The 5,841-nt window shown below is 68.9% G+C and overlaps 1 non-coding gene across 1 annotated transcript; it reads right to left on the bottom strand.

Moving 5' to 3' along the window:
- Nucleotides 1-3,899: 3,899 nt before the first annotated feature.
- Nucleotides 3,900-4,018, bottom strand: LOC135889651 (5S ribosomal RNA). The gene has a single exon (XR_010561991.1). It is a non-coding gene; the product is annotated as a 5S ribosomal RNA (ribosomal RNA).
- Between the last annotated feature and the right edge of the window lie 1,823 nt (nt 4,019-5,841).

Here is a 5,841-nt window from a genome sequence, read left to right as displayed (position 1 = left end):
GCGGCGGTGGGTGTCAGGCTTTACAGCCAGCCTCCGGAGGGTGAGCGTCCTCGGACGCGATGCAGCCGCCGCAGAGAGGCAGCCTCCGAGGCTGGGAGCGGAGCACCGAGACTGGGGAGAGGGGAGCAGGAGCCCGGGAGGGGGTGGGGTGGGGGGCCTTCAGGACAACCGGTCAACCCCCGGGGAAGCGGCTGTAAAAATTTCAAAGTCCCCACCGGGACAACAGGTCAACCCCCGGGGAAGCGGCTGTAAAATTTTCTAAGTCCCCGCTCGGCCACCAGGTCAACCCACTGAATCTAATGGGTTGACCTGGTGGCCGGTTTGATTTCCGGCCACCAGGTCAACCCATTGGATTCAATGGGTTGACCTGGTGGCCGGTTTGCTGTGCGGCCCGGGTGTCACCCCACTCCGCGGGCCGCGCGGCAGTGGTCCTGAGGACCACAGAGGGGGGCTTAATAGTCGAGATGGAGCAGGTCCGGGGGAGGCTTAATAGTCGTCCCCCGGGCAGTCCGGGGGAAGGCTTAATAGTCGTCCCCCGGGCGCTCCGGAGGGGAAAGCTTAATAGTCGTCCCCCAGACAGGGTGGGTGGGGGGGAGGCTTAACAGTCTTCCCCCAGGCTGAGCGGGAGGCTTCGCAGTCGTCCCCCGGGCAGTCCGGGGGAAGGCTTAATAGTCGTCCCCCGGGCGCTCCGGGGGGGAAAGCTTAATAGTCGTCCCCCGGACAGTGTGGGTGGGTGGGGGGGGGGGAGGCTTAACACTCTTCCCCCAGGCTGAGCGGGAGGCTTCGCAGTCGTCCCCCGGGCAGTCCGGGGGAGGCTTAATAGTCGTCCCCCGGGCGCTCCGGGGGGGAAAGCTTAACAGTCGTCCCCCAGACAGTGTGGGTGGGTGGGTGGGGGGGGAGGCTTAACAGTCTTCCCCCAGGCAAAGCGGGAGGCTTCGCAGTCATCCCCCGGGCAGTCCGGGGGAGGCTTAATAGTCGTCCCCCGGGCGCTCCGGAGGGGAAAGCTTAATAGTCGTCCCCCAGACAGGGTGGGTGGGGGGGAGGCTTAACAGTCTTCCCCCAGGCTGAGCGGGAGGCTTCGCAGTCGTCCCCCGGGCAGTCCGGGGGAAGGCTTAATAGTCGTCCCCCGGGCGCTCCGGGGGGGAAAGCTTAATAGTCGTCCCCCAGACAGTGTGGGTGGGTGGGTGGGGGGGAGGCTTAACAGTCTTCCCCCAGGCTGAGCGGGAGGCTTCGCAGTCGTCCCCCGGGCAGTCCGGGGGAGGCTTAATAGTCGTCCCCCGGGCGCTCCGGGGGGGAAAGCTTAACAGTCGTCCCCCAGACAGTGTGGGTGGGTGGGTGGGGGGGGAGGCTTAACAGTCTTCCCCCAGGCAAAGCGGGAGGCTTCGCAGTCATCCCCCGGGCAGTCCGGGGGAGGCTTAATAGTCGTCCCCCGGGCGCTCCGGAGGGGAAAGCTTAATAGTCGTCCCCCAGACAGGGTGGGTGGGGGGGAGGCTTAACAGTCTTCCCCCAGGCTGAGCGGGAGGCTTCGCAGTCGTCCCCCGGGCAGTCCGGGGGAGGCTTAATAGTCGTCCCCCGGGCGCTCCGGGGGGGAAAGCTTAATAGTCGTCCCCCGGACAGTGTGGGTGGGTGGGGGGGGGGGAGGCTTAACAGTCTTCCCCCAGGCTGAGCGGGAGGCTTCGCAGTCGTCCCCCGGGCAGTCCGGGGGAGGCTTAATAGTCGTCCCCCGGGCGCTCCGGGGGGGAAAGCTTAACAGTCGTCCCCCAGACAGTGTGGGTGGGTGGGTGGGGGGGGAGGCTTAACAGTCTTCCCCCAGGCAAAGCGGGAGGCTTCGCAGTCATCCCCCGGGCAGTCCGGGGGAGGCTTAATAGTCGTCCCCCGGGCGCTCCGGAGGGGAAAGCTTAATAGTCGTCCCCCAGACAGGGTGGGTGGGGGGGAGGCTTAACAGTCTTCCCCCAGGCTGAGCGGGAGGCTTCGCAGTCGTCCGCCGGGCAGTCCGGGGGAAGGCTTAATAGTCGTCCCCCGGGCGCTCCGGCGGGGGGGAAGCTTAATAGTCGTCCCCCAGACAGGGTGGGTGGGGGGGAGGCTTAACAGTCTTCCCCCAGGCTGGGCGGGGGGGAGGCTTAATAGTCATCCCCCAGACAGTGTGGGTGGGTGGGGCAGGGGGGGGAGAGGCTTAGCAGTCTTCCCCTAGACTGGCCGGGGGTGGGGGCTTAGCAGTCGTCTCCAGGGTGGTCCGGGGGTGGGGGGAGGCCTCAGAGTCGCCCCTCGGAGAGTCGGGGCGGCGGCGGTGGTGGGTGTCAGGCTTTACAGCCAGCCTCCGGAGGGTGAGCGTCCTCGGACGCGATGCAGCCGCCGCAGAGAGGCAGCCTCCGAGGCTGGGAGCGGAGCACCGAGGCTGGGGAGAGGGGAGCAGGAGCCCGGGGGTGGGGGTGGGGGTGGGGGGCCTTCAGGACAACCGGTCAAGCCCCGGGAAGCGGCTGTAAAATTTTCAAAGTCCCCACCGGGACAACAGGTCACGCCCCGGGAAAAGGCTGGAAAATTTCCTAAGTCCCCGCTCGGCCACCAGGTCCACCCAGGTCTAGCAATGGGGTTGACCTGCCTGATGGCCGGTTAGTATCAACGTAGTCTCACACAGGAGGGCAGCTCTCAGGCCGGCCGGCTGCGGCTGACTCTGGGGCGGTGCCCGGTGCCCGGCAGCGAGGCGCGGGGGGGGGTGGGGGGGTGAGGGGGGGGGGAGCGACACGGGGCTTACCGGCCCCGGGGCCGGGGGCGCCTCCTGCGGCTTTGGGGGCCGCGGGTCCTCCGTGGCATCCAGGCCAGGCCTCTCCTGCCTGGCCGCGGGGGGATTCGGGGGCGGTCCCGCGGGCCGGCGGCCGGGCGCAGGGGGGGGGGCCCGAGCGAGTCCGCCCCGGGCCCGGGGTCTCCCCCTGCGGCTCAGGGGGGGCGTGGGTCCTCGGGGGAGGAAGCCCGGGGGGAGCTGCAGACCCGCCGTGGGGCCCTCCAGGCCAGGCCTCGCCTGGGTGGCCGCGGGGGGATTCGGGTCGGGCCCGCGGGCCGGCGGCCGGGCGCAGCGGGGCCGGGAGGGTCCGGGCCAGTCCGCCGCATGCCCGGGGTCTCCCCCAGCGGCTTCGGTGGCCGTGGGTCCCCGGTGGGGCAAGCGGCGGGGAGCCTGACACCCGCCGTGGGGCCCTCCAGGCCAGGCCTCGCCTGGGTGGCCGGGGGGGGATTCGGGGCGGTCCCGCGGGCCGGCGGCCGGGCGCAGGGGGGCCGGGAGGGGCCGGGCCAGTCCGCCCCATGCCCGGGGTCTCCCCCAGCGGCTTCGGTGGCCGTGGGTCCCCGGTGGGGCAAGCGGCGGGGAGCCTGACACCCGCCGTGGGGCCCTCCAGGCCAGGCCTCGCCTGGGTGGCCGCGGGGGGATTCGGGGCGGTCCCGCGGGCCGGCGGCCGGGCGCAGGGGGGCCGGGAGGGGCCGCGCCAGTCCGCCCCATGCCCGGGGTCTCCCCCCAGCGGCTTCGGTGGCCGTGGGTCCCCGGTGGGGCAAGCGGCGGGGAGCCTGACACCCGCCGTGGGGCCCTCCAGGCCAGGCCTCGCCTGGGTGGCCGCGGGGGGATTCGGGGCGGTCCCGCGGGCCGGCGGCCGGGCGCAGGGGGGCCGGGAGGGGCCGGGCCAGTCCGCCCCATGCCCGGGGTCTCCCCCAGCGGCTTCGGTGGCCGGGGGTCCTCCGCGGAGGAAGCCGGGTGGGTGTTGGGGGGAGCCGGACCCCAGGCGCCCCGACCCGTGACCTGCGGCCGCGACCTCCGACTCGGCAGGAGCGACGAGGGGCTTTCTGGCCCGCCCCCCCCCCCCCTTCTCCTTCCTCCCCAGAAAAAGGAGAGAGAGCTGGCTCGGACCGGGAAAAGCTGCCTACGGCACCTGGGATTCCCAGGCGGTCACCCATCCAAGTACTAGCCAGGCCCGGGACGGTTTACCTTCCGAGATCGGACGGGATCGGGGGCGTTCGGTCCGGTATGGCCGTAGGCACCCGGCTCCGCGCCTCCTCGCCCGCTTTCCCCTGCCGGCGCCCGGGCCTGCCGCACGGCGAGCCCCGGTCGGACTGCCCCGTGCGGCAGGGCCCCCGTCTCTCGCGGGCCCGATCCTTTTTTTTCCTTTTCAAGCTCCGGGGCCCGGGCTGGCCCGTCAGAGCCCCTTCCCCTCCCCCCCCCCCCTCCCTCCGGCGTCGGGAAAAATATTTTCCCGGACTTCCAGCGGGCCCGATCCTGTCAGCCGGGGGTGGGGGGGGGGGCAGTCCCTCGCTGCGGCCAGGGAGGGTGAGCCCGGGGCGGCTTGCCTGGCGGCCGGGTCCCGGCAGGCCCGATCCATTCCCCCCCTCCCCGTCCCCCGTCCCCCAGCGGTTCCAGCGGTTCCCCGCCCCGCCCCCGCGCCTGGTTCGCACCCTGTTCCTTCGGGCCGAGGAAGGCGTACCCCGGGGGGAACCGTCCGAGTCCCCTCCCGGGCACCAGGTCAACCCGTGGAATCGAACGGGGTTCACCTGGCTGGCCGGTATGCTTTCCGGCCACCGGGTCAACCCATAGGTTTTAACTGGTATACCTGGTGGCCGCTTTGCCAGGTCAACCCGGTTCTCCCTCCTTCCCTGGGCGCCCCCTCCTCGGAGGCGTCGGGTTAAACTTTTTCCAGACTTCCAGGGGCCCGATCCAGTCAGCCGGGAGGCAGTCCCTCGCTGCGGCCGGGGACGGTGAACCCAGGTCGGCCTGCCTGGCGGCCGGGTCCCTGTCTCTCGTGGGCCCGATCCTTCTTTTCCTTTTCGAGCAGGGGGGGCCCGGCCCGCCCCGGTAGCGCTCCTCGGAGGCGTCGGGCAATTCCCCCCCCCCCCCCCGCACCCCACCCAGACTTCCAGGGGCCCGATCCTGACGGCCGGGAGGCAGTCCCTCGCTGCGTCCGGGGACGGTGAGATGCTCGGCCACCAGGTCAACCCGGAGGAAGCGGGCTGAAATTTTTTTTTCCAAGTCCGAAAGATTGTCCAAGTCCCCGCTCGGCCACCAGGTCAACCCGGAGGAAGCGGGCTGACAATTTTTTCCAAGCCCGAAAAATTTTTCCAAGTCCGAAAGATTGTCCAAGTCCCCGCTCGGCCACCAGGTCAACCCGGAGGAAGCGGGCTGACAATTTTTTCCAAGCCCGAAAAATTTTTCCAAGTCCGAAAGATTGTCCAAGTCCCCGCTCGGCCACCAGGTCAACCCGGAGGAAGCGGGCTGACAATTTTTTCCAAGCCCGAAAAATTTTTCCAAGTCCGAAAGATTGTCCAAGTCCCCGCTCGGCCACCAGGTCAACCCGGAGGAAGCGGGCTGACAATTTTTTCCAAGCCCGAAAAATTTTTCCAAGTCCGAAAGATTGTCAAAGTCCCCGCTCGGCCACCAGGTCAACCCGGAGGAAGCGGGCTGACAATTTTTTTCCAAGCCCGAAAAATTTTTCCAAGTCCGAAAGATTGTCCAAGTCCCCGCTCGGCCACCAGGTCAACCCGGAGGAAGCGGGCTGACAATTTTTTCCAAGCCCGAAAAATTTTTCCAAGTCCGAAAGATTGTCAAAGTCCCCGCTCGGCCACCAGGTCAACCCGGAGGAAGCGGGCTGACATTTTTTTTTTTTTCCAAGCCCCGAAAATTTTTTCCAAGTCCGAAAAATTGTCCAAAGTCCCCGCTCGGCCACCAGGTCAACCCCATTGGAGCGAATGGGTTGACCTGATGGCCGGTCGTCTCGCGGATGTCCGGAAGGGGTCGCCACACGCCGCTTCGGCCGACCGAGAGAACCACGAGGTCGGACGCGATTCCAGGTTCGTACCACTGAAGGGGGG

Source organism: Emys orbicularis, chromosome 15 (genome assembly GCF_028017835.1).
Source record: "Emys orbicularis isolate rEmyOrb1 chromosome 15, rEmyOrb1.hap1, whole genome shotgun sequence".
NCBI lineage: Eukaryota > Metazoa > Chordata > Testudines > Emydidae > Emys > Emys orbicularis.
The sequence above is the reverse complement of the archived record's forward strand: the minus strand, read 5'-3'. Positions and strand labels throughout refer to the sequence as shown.